The sequence below is a fragment of the Triticum dicoccoides genome, chromosome 4B (assembly GCF_002162155.2).
Source record: "Triticum dicoccoides isolate Atlit2015 ecotype Zavitan chromosome 4B, WEW_v2.0, whole genome shotgun sequence".
Taxonomy (NCBI): Eukaryota; Viridiplantae; Streptophyta; class Magnoliopsida; order Poales; family Poaceae; genus Triticum; species Triticum dicoccoides.
Window position 1 is genome coordinate 109,984,452 of NC_041387.1, and position 15,119 is coordinate 109,999,570.

The following is a 15,119-nucleotide window of genomic DNA, read 5'->3' on the forward strand; positions in this document are numbered from 1 at the left end:
GGAGTAGTACTAGTACGGAATGCTCCTACTCTATCAACGAGCCCCATCTGACACCAAATTTCTTGGCTTCCGTGCTACAACTAGATCTTCCCCTCGTTTCTATTTTCCAACCCGGCGGTGGGCGGGGTGTGGTTTGCCAATAGTTGGTTTGCTCAACAGCGGTCCCACATGAAAGTGAAAAAGCTAGGCAACACGCCTTCCCTAAGCTATGTGTTGTGCCAGACAGGCCGTGGAGTACTCCCGATTCCCGGGTGTGTGGGGGTGCGACATGAACGCGGCATGCCTTTTCCTTTTACTAGCAATGTGCCCATGTGTTGCGACGGATCCAAAGTAGTAGAATAGTAGTACTTGTTCACAAACTTGAAAGAAATAACTCTTGTTTTGATATACTCCTAATATATTACTCCCTCCGTACCTACATATTTGTCTTTTTAGAGATTTCAAATGGACTATCACATACGGATTATATAGACATATTTTGAAGTGTAGATTCACTCATTTTGCTCCGTATGTAGTCACTTATTGAAATCTCTAGAAAGACATTTAGGAACAGAGGGAGTACTTTTCACTCAAAATATATTTCTCACGCTGTTTTGATGAGGTGAGGGAGGGATGTGGTTGCTTTCAAGATAATAAGGGGTTTTCTGCAAATTGGAGTAGAGAAGTGGGCTATTGTTGCAAAAAGTCCACAACTTACCTCACAGCCGTTAGATGTAGATCTAATGGTCAAAAACGATGGATGATAGACACACCACCATCACCAACTGAGTCTTTTATAAGGAAAAAGTAGGAGTAGAGAAACATGGATAAATTGTAACATTTTGTTCCGCTCCTTGGCATGATCGATAGATAGAAATAACAATTTGAAACGCTAGGGAGGGGCTATTTCCGCCAGATAAGCAGGGTACGTAGTACTAGGTTGGCACATCGTCGATTTGGTCACACGCGGTCCGACATGTTCTAGTGTTTCTAGCAAGATGCCCGCGTGTTGCACGAAGTTGATGGAAAAGGTAAGCACAACTTATAAATTGACGGATGGAGTACTAGTTATAGTGATGCATATAATTAAGCAAAGGGATCGCACATCTCGGTATTGACTAGAACGAGAATGCAATAACACAATAAGAATTAAGGCCACAATGATGCGATCGCAGTGGTGGTTACAGAAGGCAAGAAGAAAGATGGATCCATGAACGTACAACCTCCTCCTCCTCAACTTAGTGCGCCGGGCCACCGACCGGCGGCTAAGGAGCGGCGACTTTTGTGGCGAGGTCGAGGTGCTTCTCAGCAAAGGCATCCAAGGCTTCCAGCCGGTTGAGGAAGGCCAACGTCGTAGCATCCTCACTAGCCTTGTAGATACCTATGTACATCATTTGCTCGTACACGTGGATGTGTAGGTCGACGAATTCTTGTATGGTGAGGCGCCTCACGGCGAGCGCGACCTCCAGGTGGACATTCTTCGTGGCGTCGGCGGGCAGTCGCAGGGCCACCAGTGCTTGAAAGAGGTTCCGGCCATGGAGGCCGATTAGGGTGGCAGGCAGTGAGGAGCCCGGGCGCGGGGGCTGGAGGAGTACGGCGATGTCGTCCGCGAGCTTCTTGAGGATGGTGAACTTGTTGCTAGTGGCAACGATCATCTGGTCCAACTGAGAGTCGAAGTTGGCGTCGACAGCGGCCATCCACCAGCCGGTCTCCAACACCGTCTGGAGACGATCCTCGGCGCCATGCCGCATGCCGGCGTCGTGGACCATCTGGCACAGCCGCTGGACGCTCACGCACATCGTCACCATGGGTCTGGAGTGACCTCTTTTGCGCTTAGTGTAGGTGCTTAGGCAAATGCTTAGGTGCGTATGATGTGGTAGATGCATTGGAATGGAGGGGCGCCTTTATATGAGGGCAATGAGGGCAAACTGCGTTGCATTCACATCGTGCAGCCTCTTTTCCCGGACCTCCTCCCATTACTTCCCTCATGCATTAATTGAAGGAGGATGCATTGGTCGTTCGGGAACCGCTACTCCCTCCCTCGTCTGCATTATAGCCATATCGGGAACTACGGCGCCCACTGTCAAAACGAATACTCCCTCCGTCTAGGTGAGTAAGTCATCTTACGAAGGCCAAATAGTAAACACATAGGCATGGTGCATTAACTCTCACATTGTTTCTTATTTTTTGACATAAATAGAGGAATCAACCAATAAGAGATGTAGGCTTGTATGCTTTTAATGATTTGAGACTATCAAACATGACATGCAGTGGTCAGTTCGTTGCACGCAATGATATTAATAAGGGAGTACCTAGAACTCATCTAGATGATATATAATTTGGTCTCATTCACTTTAAAAACAAGAACAAATACAACCCACGTCAGCACACACACATCTTATAGCATCACATCCAATGGCTATAAAAGATGAATGAGACCAAATTATATCTCATCTAGATGAGTTATAACAAAACTGTATTAATAATACTTAGTATCATATATTAGTATCATGTAGTACTTTATTTATTGCCATGTATGACACATAGTAGCATAGCATTTATTATGATATGGTATCATGATATGATACTCAACTCTCTCTCTTTCTTCATTTAATTCTATGACACCTCATCGAAATTGCCTAGTTGGCATTCATGATATAGCTATGATACTACCATTACAACCAACCTTAGCAAATAAACATTAAGTTCTCTCGTTTTCCTCTCCACCTTGGTCACCTAGATGGAGGGAGTATACTGTACTATTTAAAAGTCAAGGGCGAGGCTTTTCCTGTGCGGTAGGCGGGGCAGTTCCGCCTAGTCGGTTCGACAGAGACGCGAGAAGATGAGGGAATAGGCTACTGCAAATGTAGGGCTGTGTGATTTGACAGCGAGTTACTGCTGGACAGGTGGGTCCCTGTGATTTGACTTGCCATTATCATATTAACTGTGGCGCTACGACCGGCGTGAGTCTCCCGATTCCTGACCACCTCCATATAGGTGCCTCTCCAATTGCTCCACCATGTAGTTGAGGCTAGCTCTTCCATGAGAGCCCACTTCTCCACTTTATCCTTGCCTCTCTTTCCTCCACATATAGCCCACTATTGTAGTACTACTTACTTGCTCCTACAGGTGCTAAGCTTGCCACATAGGCATAAAGTCTGATGTGGCAAGTTAATTAAGAAGAGAGAGACTAGTTTTGTGACCCAAGGAAGAAACAACGCTAAGAGCGTGTACTTAGGTGAAAAGACAATTTTGAGTCTATAGCTAAGTAAATGAATCAAACTTAGCAACAAAAAACTAATAAGCACCTATGCATTGGGGACTTGATTGCTAATCCATTTAATGCCCTTAGCACCTCATCTAAAACACCAATTCATTAGAAGAGGTCACTCCTTGGCAAATGCAATAAATACTATAGTACGAAGAAAGAGATATAGAGAAGTAAAAAAAATACACTTATAGCCAACCTTAGAGCTAACCTTGTTGTAGTATGAGTGACTAAGTGATGACATGCCAACATCAGATAACCTGACGCACCGTGTTAAATCTCCAAGGGCGCGACCACGCGAGAGATGCGATGGTGGTGGTAGGCATGACCATGATACGGGCTACTGGCAGCCCTTGGATTTGAGATCAAACGGTCGCATGCTAAGTTGCTGAAAATTTGCAGAATAACCCTCCAGGATAGGATATTCACCCATAGGTCTAGAATCACGCCATGCAACCATTCGATCTCAGATCCAAGGGCTCTCGGAAGCCCGTATGATGGGAGAATGGAAAGACACTACCCTGCCATCCGCACACTGGCAGTTCGCTCCTACTCGTCCCCGCACGTCCTTTAATATTACGGCGGTTCGCTCCTAGTCGTCCCATCCTTTCACATTATGGTAGTTCCACTAATCCTAACCCTGCTCCCAAATCCATGGCGTCCCAAATATCCATGATTGATGGTGAGTACAAGGTTAGAACCATCACCAGCGATGAGTTCGACGTCATCTACACCTGTTCTTCCGCGACGGTGAAAGGATGCCTTTCTCGCTTCAGACGCATGTTCGAAAACTCAGACAATGAGTGGGTTGCTGGGCTAGATGTTGAGTACACCACAGTCTTGGGACGAGATAAGGATCTAAAGGAGGAAGAGAGGAAGAAGCCCGCCGTGATCCAGGTTTGCGTGCATGACTTATGCTTGGTCTACCACATATGCCATGCCGACGTTGAATGCCTGGATTTTAAGAACTTCCTCAAGAGCAACCTAGTCAAATTCGTTACTGTAGACTTTACGAACGACAAAAAAGTCCTGGGTCAGATAGGCCTCGTTGTAGGCAACCCCTTCGACCTCCAGAAGAATCGGTTGCTGCCCTCCCGTGGCCAACCTTCAATGCTGACCTTGGCAGGAGCCATGGTTCATCCTTCGTACGGTAAACTAGAGAAACCTCAATATAGGTTCCATCGTCATGCATGGTAGCGGAATGTACTAGATATAGACCACATCCACTACGCTGCAATGGATGGCTACCTTTGTTTCAATATCTACAAGGGTTGGATGAAGAGCAAGAGCCAAGTGTGCGGTTCAAGCAAAGAAGTATCAGCCAAGAGGAAGAGGGACAAGGACGAAGTCGAGGAAGTGGACGAGGACTCCGAGTAAGGTGGCAGTGTCATTGCTCATGGTGGTTCTAATGCAGTGTCTACCGAAGTAGTTGCAAAGTTTAATATCACGTGTGCTTAGTTTAATTTGAGGGGTGTGTTGTGATGTGCCCCCAGCAGAACTATGCTATGTTTCTTCTCGTTACTTTAACTCTTCAGAACGTACATACTATTATTTCTTACATTTCATCTTTTAGTTGGTATAGTACTAACACTCGTTTCTTCACATTATATACGTACAATATATATGGCCAACATCATATAGCATTCAGTTTAGTTGTCAAAGAATTTCAGGGTGCTTAGTTTTGTCAAAGAATTCCAGGGTGCTTAGTTTTATTTGAGGGGTGGGTTGTGTTGGACACCATTATTGTGACTAGCCTTTTTAATAGTACTATATGCATAATTTGGCGACGAGCGCTCTCTATATGTACCACCTTTTTTTTAATTTCAAGTTTTGCTCCATGGCGCAATCCATTGATACTACTACTGTACAAAAGTGGAGTATATACATTTTTTAAAAGGCTAGAGGGCGGGGCAGTCTAGCTTGGTAGGTTTCACGAGAGGCGAGGGCCTTTGTGATTCGATGGCTCATTACTACTGTCAAATCGAATAGTACTGCACCACCCGCTGCACGCCCGGCTGAACACGCCTCCTTGCCTCCATTAAACCCCACCGTTAAACCCGCATGCAAACCGAGAATCCTACTCCGGCCACACGTCTGTTCATGAGTGGGCCGGAATTAAACGCAACAACGGCTGAGCTCCTCCCGTCCGCCCTTAGTTTAAAAGAGGCCAGACGCCGACCAAGCTCCTACCGTCCGCCCTCTATTTAAACGAGGCCAGATAGACAACGGGCAAGAATTGCACCCGTCCGCTGCTCCCCCATCTCCTCCTTCACCATTTTCTCCATTCTTCCGATGGCCTCCGAGGAGTGCTACGTCTTGAGCTTGCGTTGGTTTTCCTTGAAGAGGAAAGGGTGATGCAGCACAGTAGCGTAAGTATTTCCCTCAGTTTTTGAGAACCAAGGTATCAATCTAGTAGGAGGCTCCTCACAAGTCCCACAAACCTACACAAACAAACAAAGAACTCGCAACCAAGCGATAAAGGGGTTGTCAATCCCTTCACGGCCACTTGCGAAAGTGAGATCTGATAGAGATAATATGATAAGATAAATATATTTTTGGTATTTTATAATATAGATGCAGAAAATAAAGATGCAAATAAAAGTAGATTGGAAACTTATATGATAAAGGATAGACCTGGGGGCCATAGGTTTCACTAGAGGCTTCTCTCAAGATAGCATAAGTATTACGGTGGGTGAACAAATTACTGCCGATCAATTGATAGAAAAGCGAATAATTATGATGTTATCTAGGCATGATCATGTATATAGGCATCACGTCCATGACAAGTAGACTGACTCCTGCCTGCATCTACTACTATTACTCCACACGTCGACCGCTATCCGGCATGCATCTAGAGTATTAAGTTCATAAGAACAGAGTAACACATTAAGAAAGATGACATGATGTAGAGGAATAAACTCAAGCAATATGATATAAACCCCATCTTTTTATCCTTGATGGCAACAATACAATACGTGTCTTGCAACCCTTTCTGTCACTGGGTAAGAACACCGCAAGATTGAACCCAAAGCTAAGCACTTCTCCCATGGCAAGAAAGATAAATCTAGTAGGCCAAACCAAACCGATAATTCGAAGAGACTTGAAAAGATAACTCAATCATACATAAAACAATTCAGAGAAGATTCAATTATTATCCATAGATAAAGTTGATCATAAACCCACAATTCATCGGATCTCGACAAACACACCGCAAAAAGAGATTACATTGAATAGATCTCCACAAGAGAGGGGGAGAACATTGTATTGAGATCCAAAGACATCTAGATAATAACTATGGACCCAAAGGTCTACGGTAAACTACTCACAACTCATTGGAGAGGCTATGGTGTTGATGTAGAAGCCCTTCGTGGTGGATTCCCCCTCCGGCAGAACACCGGCGACGGCTCCAAGATGGGATCTCGCGAATACAGAAGGTTACGGTGGCGGAAATATTTCTTCAGTGGATCCCTGGATGTTTTTGGGGTATGTAGGCTTATATGGGAGCAAGAATGAAAGCACAAGTGCTCCCTGGGTGGTTTTGGTAATTAATGTCAACATATCTCTTGTTGGACTAACACTTTTATCAAGTATATTTCAGACAAGTTCAACAATGGAGTGGCATGGACTAAAGGATGTGGAACCCCTTCAAGATGCTAAGGACAAAGGATTGGCTCAAGCTTCAATCTCAAGACTCTTCATTTTATATTTTAGTGATCCAAGATCACATTGAGTCTATAGGAAAAGCCAATACTATCAAGAAGGGATGAGGTGTTGCTTAATGAGTTTCTTGCTCCACAGTGCTTAGTGATATGCTCCAAAGCCCTCAACTACTTTCCCACATCCACATATGTCCTAAACCAAAAGTCTAACAAGGCCCCACCGATTCTTTCTATCCGGCGCCACCGAGTTCAGATGTCATAGCCACTGCCACAAACCCTAGGCAAATCGGTCTCATCAATAGGGATCTTGGTCTCACCGACATGGGATTGTAATCTCTCTGTGTATGTCCATTATCAAAATCAGTCTCACCGAGTTTGAGCAATCGGTACTATCAAGATTACAATGCAAACTCTCTGGTTAACTTTTTACCAAAATCGGTCTCACCGAGTTTCAGTAATCGGTCCCACCGAGTTTGCCTGACCAACTCTCCAGTTAGCTAATTACCAAAATCGGTCCCGCCGAGTTTGTGTAATCGGTCTCACCGAGATTACGTTATGCCCTAACCCTAACCATATCGGTCCCACCGAGTTGCATTTCGGTTCCACCGAAAACCCTAACGGTCACATTATTTACTAAATCGGTCTGACCGAGTGTGTTGATTCGGTCCCACCGAGATTGGTAAATTGTGTGTAACGGTTAGGATTTTGTGTGGAGGCTATATATACCCCTACACCTCCTCTTCATTCGTAGAGAGAGCCATCAGAACAAACCTACACTTCCAACTTACCATTTCTGAGAGAGAACTACCTACTCATGTGTTGAGGCCAAGATATTCCATTCCTACCATATGAATCTTGATCTCTAGCCTTCCCCAAGTTGCTTTCCACTCAAATCTTCTTTCCACCAGATCCAAATCCTATGAGAGAGAGTTGAGTGTTGGGGAGACTATCATTTGAAGCACAAGAGCAAGGAGTTCATCATTAACACACCATTTGTTACTTCTTGGAGTGTGGTGTCTCCTAGATTGGCTAGGTGTCACTTGGGAGCCTCTGACAAGATTGTGGAGTTGAACCAAGGAGTTTGTAAGGGCAAGGAGATTACCTACTTCATGAAGATCTACCGCTAGTGAGGCAAGTCCTTCGTAGGCGACGACCATGGTGGGATAGACAAGGTTGCTTCTTCGTGGACCCTTTTGGGTGGAGCCCTCCGTGGACTCGCGCAACCGTTACCCTTCGTGGATTGAAGTCTCCATCAACGTGGATGTACGATAGCACCACCTATCGGAACCACGGCTCAAAAATCACCGTGTCTCCAAATTGCATTTGAAATCTCCAAACCCTTCCCTTTACATTCTTGCAAGTTGCATGCTTTAATTTTCGCTGCTCATATACTCTTTGCATGCTTGCTTGAATTGTGTGAAGATTGCTTAACTTGTGCTAAGATTGTTAAAATCTACCAAAGACTAAAATAGGGAAAAGGCATAGTTTTTAATTGGGCAAGTAGTCTAATCACCCCCCTTCTAGACTTAATTACTTCTTCTCAAGGTCCTACAAGTGGTATCAGAGCTTTGGTCTCCATTGCTTTGGTTTAATCACCATTGGAGGAAGATGGATGACTCTACTTTGGGGTGTCTTAGACATAGAGTGCCTATACTTGATGGAGAATATTTTCAGGAGTGGAAAAATGAGATGCTTGTAATTTTCAATCAATATCATTTGAACAAGTACATTGCTAGTCCTTGTGCAACTTATGTTGATCCTATGCATCCTACCCTTGATGAGTCTATTGACATGATTAGAAATGTTAGAACAGTTAATCTTATCACTAGAGGCTTGCCTAGAAACTTGATTGGAAAACTGCCTACTCTTGAGTGTGCCTACACTATATGGAAATTTCTTGAGGAACGATTTCCTGATTATTCTTTAAAAAATCTGGATGAAATACTTCATAAGTCTATTGCCTTGAGTAAGATGAATTCCAATGATCCTATGTTTGGTAACTGTCTATTTGAACTTACAAATCTTATGCGTGCCAAAGGAAATTTTGGAATTATTAGTGATATTATTTCCTAAGCTACTAGAATTCATAGAGGAGATTATTGTCAAACTCATACTAATGAATCACTCTCACTAGGAATTGATCCACCACATGACGATGTTGAACATGGATACTATGATGAGGATGATGATGATGACTTTGATCTTTATGATGCAATGAGACACTTTGGTCTTATGGCAAATCTTCGGGGATATATGGCAGGAGGAAAGGAATGGGTTCTTGATAGTGGATGTACCGATCACATGACCGGAGATAAAGACATGTTTCGTGACCTTGCTGAAAATGATGGTCCTCGAAAGTATGTCACTTTCGGTGACAACTCAAAGGGTAAGGTGGTTGGCCTTGGTAAGGTGGCCATCTCACATGATAGCTCCATTCAGAATGTTATGCTCGTTGAATCTCTTGGCTACAACTTACTTTCAGTATCTAGACTTGCTGATTTCGGTTTCAATGTCCTATTTACTGAAGTAGATTGCCAAGTGTTTCGTAGAGACAATCATAAAATGGTCTTTACCGGTATACGTAGAGGTGATCTTTACATTGTTGATTTCACTAAAAAGGCTCAACCTAGAACTAGCTTCATTGCTAAATCCTCTAAAGGTTGGTTATGGCATAGGCGACTAGGTCACGTTGGCATGAGAAACCTTGACAAGCTTATTAAAGGGAATCACATCCTTGGTGTTAACGATGTCATATTTGATAAGGATAGACTTTGAAGTGCTTGTCAAGCAGGTAAACAGGTTGGAGGAAGGCATCCCGTGAAGAACATCATGACCACAAGGAGGCCACTTGAGCTACTTCACATGGATCTCTTTGGTCCCAACGCTTACAAAAGTCTCGGTGGAAATTCTTTTGGTCCAGTTATAGTTGATGATTTTTCAAGATTTACGTGGGTGTTCTTTCTCGATGAAAAATCGCAGGTCCAAAAGATCTTCAAAAACTTCGCCAGGAAGGATCAAAATCAGTTCGAAGTGAAGATCAAGAAGGTTCGCAGTGACAATGGAACGGAGTTCAAGAACACAAATGTGGACACCTTTCTTGATGAAGAAGGGATTTCACATGAGTTCTCAGCTACGTACACACCTCAACAAAATGGAGTTGTTGAGAGGAAGAACAGGACGCTCATCGAAATGGCGAGAACGATGCTTGATGAGTACAAGACGCCGAAGCACTTTTGGGAAGAAGCGGTTGAGACAGCTTGTCATGCAACAAATCGCCTGTATCTTCACAAGCTACTCGGCAAGACGGCATACGAGCTTCTCACCGGTAACAAACCCCAAGTTGGATACTTACGAGTATTCGGCTCAAAGTGCTACATTCTTGATAAGCATCGTCGTTCTAAATTTGCTCCTAAGTCTCATGAAGGTTTTCTACTTGGTTATGGCTCAAACTTTCACACATACCGTGTCTACAACAATTTCACCCGAAAGGTTGAAGAAACAGTAGATGTGAAGTTTGATGAATCTAACGGCTCACAAGTAGAGCAATTGCCAATTGATGTAGGAGACAAAGACCCCTCGGAAGCAATCCAAGACTTGTCTATTGGCAAGGTTTGTCCAACGGAGGTGAAGGAGAGTACCTCGTCCGTCCAAGTGGAAGCTTCTACTTCACGACAAGGTGAACCAAGAGTTGATATGGAAGCATCCACAAGTGGGACACACCAAGATGAAGAAAACAAGGAAGTACATCAAGAACATCAACAACCTCCTTCTCCACCACGACAAGAGAATGACAACGCCAATAATGAAGAAGGCCAAGAAGAAGAAGAACAAGATGAAGAAGATGTTCGACCAAGACCCAAGAAAAAGCTTTCAGGAGTTCGAGCAAGATTTGCTAAAGACCATCCCGTCGAGCAAATCTACAATGATATTCAAACTGGGAGAATCACTCGCTCTAAAACTCGTTTAGCTAACTTTTCTGAAAACTATTCATTCATCTCTAGCATTGAACGTATGAAGGTCGAAGAAGCATTGGAAGGTCCGAATTGGACAAATGCTATGCATGAAGAGCTACACAACTTTGAGAGAAATCAAGTTTCAACATTGGTTGAGAAGCCTGACAACAACCACAACATCATCGGTACCAAATGGGTGTCTCGCAACAAACAAGATGAAGATGGACAAGTAGTTCACAACAAAGCACGTCTCGTTGCCCAAGGCTACACACAAGTCGAAGGTATGGACTATGGTGAGACTTATGCTCCCGTTGCTAGACTTGAGTCCATTCGCATCTTACTTGCATATGCTAATCACCATGATATCACCTTATACCAAATGGACATTAAAAGTGCTTTTCTAAATGGTGAAATAGAGGAGGAAGTTTATGTTAAACAACATCCCGGCTTTATCAATCCTAAGAAACCCAATCATGTCTACAAACTTCACAAAGCTCTTTATGGTCTTAAACAAGCTCCTAGAGCTTGGTATAAATGCTTAACCAAGTTCCTTATATAAAAAGGATTTGAAATTGGAAAAATTGATTCTACACTTTTTACTAAAAGGGTTAATGGAGAATTATTTGTATGCCAAATTTATGTCGATGATATTATATTTGGATCAACTAACCCTTATTTTAGTGAGAAGTATGGAAAGCTAATGTCAGAGAAGTTTGAGATGTCAATGATGAGTGAACTCAAATTCTTTCTTGGGTTGCAAATCAAGCAAACTAAGGAAGGTACTTTTGTTTCTCAAACAAAGTACACTAAGGACTTATTCAAGAAGTTCAATATGCAAGAATGCAAAGGTATGTCTACACCCATGCCTACTAGTGGACATCTTGATTTGACCAAACATGGTGAACCGGTTGATCAAAAGGTTTATCGCTCTATGATTGGTTCATTGTTATACCTATGTGCTTCATGTCCCGATATTATGCTAAGTGTGAGCATGCGTGCAAGATATCAAGCTGCTCCTAAAGAATGTCATCTTAAGGCTGTGAAAAGGATAGTGAGATACTTAATTCACACACCAAATTTTGGCATTTGGTATCCTAAGAGGGCCTCTTTCGATCTTGTTGGCTACTCCGACTCAGACTATGCCGGAGACAAGGTTCATACAAAGTCCACTTCGGGTACTTGTCAATTTCTTGGTAGATCTCTTGTGTCTTGGTCTTCCAAGAAACAAAACTCGGTATCCTTATCCACCACTGAAGCGGAATACATTGCCGCTGGTTCATGTTGTGCTCAATTACTTTGGATGACCCAAACTCTTAAATATTATGGGATATATGTGAAACATGTTCCATTGCTTTGTGACAATGAAAGTGCTATCAAAATTGCTCATAATCCTGTGCAACATTCTCGAACTAAGCATATTGAAGTTCATCATCATTTCATTCGAGATCATGTTGCTAAGGGTGACATTAATCTTAAGCATGTTAGCACCGAAAAACAATTAGCGGATATTTTCACTAAACCTCTTGATGAGAAAGTGTTTTGCAGGTTGAGAGGAGAATTGAACATCATTGATGCTTCAAACTTGGAGTAGAAACTCTATTGGATACATGCAAAACATGAGCTTATGACTAATCCTTGATATTTCTCTTATGATGAAAATCTTATGTCTTGGATATATTTGCATCTTGCATGTTATCTAACCCATGTAGGTACTTGGTTGAATCAAATTCCATGAGATTGTAACCCACTCATATCTTGAGCAATCTCTACATCACCGAGTCTCTACACAATGGTGGTTGAAGTCAAGGAAGCACGGAACCATTCAAACATATCCTTGACAAATTCTATGTTGAAATTCATGATTGTCATTTTGGATACACAAGTGCTCTTCCTTGCAAGAACTAACCCATGTAGGAAGATGAACTCAAATTCCAAGTGGTGCTCCCAATTCTTGATGAGCTACATCAACCTTGAGCAACCCACACAAGTTCAACTACATGATCAACACCACCACCCAAGGTATGTTATTCCATCTTAGAGAAGCTTTACTCTGAGTCATGAGTTAAAGCAACTCGACAAGATGTCAATACATCAAGATGCTTAAACGAAAAATGGCAACCCCATTTTGAGCTTAAATGATGAGTATGACCTATGATCAAGTGATCTCACTTGACTCCTAAGTCAATATACTTTAACATAGGTGACTTTGTCGCCGACCAATTCTAGATGAAGTTCTCTCGTGTCCTTTTCTGTGCTCTTGCATTTGTCTCATGCATGTTTGTTTCCCCTTTCAAAAAAAAACTTCATGTAGATTTCTTTCTTTTCTATTTGCTCTGCATTTCCAGCATCCAATTCATTACATATCATTCAGTTAATTCCTTGCAAATCATTGTGAGATCTTACTAGTCTAGTGAGCTGAGGTGACAAGTGTTTTCTCTGCGATGAACTCGTGTAGCGACCAGACCTCAACCAGTCTGATCTCTATGCTCAGTGTCATCCCTAGATCAGTAATGCTGACACCACACAGTACTTGGAGGATTTATAACAGAGTAGCAACCACACACTTATTACATTGAATGTCTCAAAAGAGAACATTATTGAAATAAATATGGCTTAAGGCCATCTAAAAACGATAATAGCGGAAGGCTTGGAAGATAAGCGAGTCCATCAACTCCAACGGCATCAGTGAGTATAGAACCACGACCTAAAAGCACCTTACTCGTCGTCTGAAAAGTCTGCAACATGAAACGTTGCAGCCCGAAAACGGGTCAGCACATGGAATATGCTGGCAAAGGTAACACATAGAGAATAACAATGGAATAAGCTACACTACTTGCAATTTGGCTGGTGTAAAAGCTCTATGGTTACAGTTTTGCATAAAGCCAATTTTTCCCTACTGCAAAGGAATAAATTTAATTAACTATCATGGTGGTTGTTAAACATTCAGAATGGTTGACAGCATTCTCAATCCCAATTAAAAGTACTCATCAAACCCAACAATATTAGATTAAAGTAACATGATGAGATTCACATGATATCCAGGTACTAGATACTCAAAACGTCCATAACCGGGGACACGGCTAATCATGATTAGTTTGTACACTCTGCAGAGGTTTGCGCACTTTTCCCCACAAGACTCGATCGCCTCCGTTTAATTCCTCGCACTACATGGTGTTTGAGAAACGGATGACCGAGACATAGTCTTTCGGAAGCACTAGCACCTTACATGTGGGTAGACCGGTACACCTACTTTCCCCTACATCTGCTAGTCTACCCGTAAGAGTTCGCATGACTTAGTCAACTATGCCAGAGCCCATAATGGCTTGTGGCTGAACACGTAAGTTTCTAGATTGAATAATCTCATGATCCCTTTGAGCCTGGGTGGCGGTCCGAGGAAATACAGGCAAGTCCTGATAGAAACCAGGTGCCTCAATCCACCCAGATGTGTGTTTAAGTTGCCACCTTAAATAAACCATTGATTAACAATCTCACATCTATCATGGATACACTCACCCAATCCACGTCTACTAGCATAGCATGGCATAATAAGCAAACGTAGAAGTAACTCCCAGGGGTTTGAAAATAAAACAGGTAATAGGTACTACCTCATCTACTTCCCATCCCACAATTTAATTAGATCCTAATCATGCAATTGTTTGAGGATTGGTCAAATGCATAAAAATTGGGTATGAGAAAAGGTATGATCAAAGTGTTACTTGCCTTGCTGATGATCCGCAAAACCTAGAGACTCGAAGTAACAGGCGGCGCACTCCGGGTATTCTATCACAGACAAACAAACAAACAAACATACAATAAGTACTCATCTAATGCACTGGTAAAACTCGAATAAAAGATCCAACCAGAATGTTCAACTTAAGAACTCCGGTTTGCAAAAAGAACCAAATCAAACAAAGCAACGAAAGTCAAATGGCAAAAGAAAACAACTTCATTTTACTAATCTGGATCTAAGTCAAATTTTACATAAGCAAAAACTTGTTTAAGTTAGTTATTCGGAAAGAGGGTTTCGAGACGAAACTCCAGGCGCTTGAATCGCCTGATTCCTATAAACGAGCGAAAAGTTATACTAAAACGAAAATCAGATCTGGAATCGCGATCAGAAAAATCGCGGATTAAATCCGAGAAAAAGAAAAACGACGAACAGGCTGACGAATGAATGTTTGTTGACTAAACAGATCTGACGAATACGTTCGTTAAAACGAACGAACGAGCGAACGCTCGCTAATAAACCGAACCAAAAAA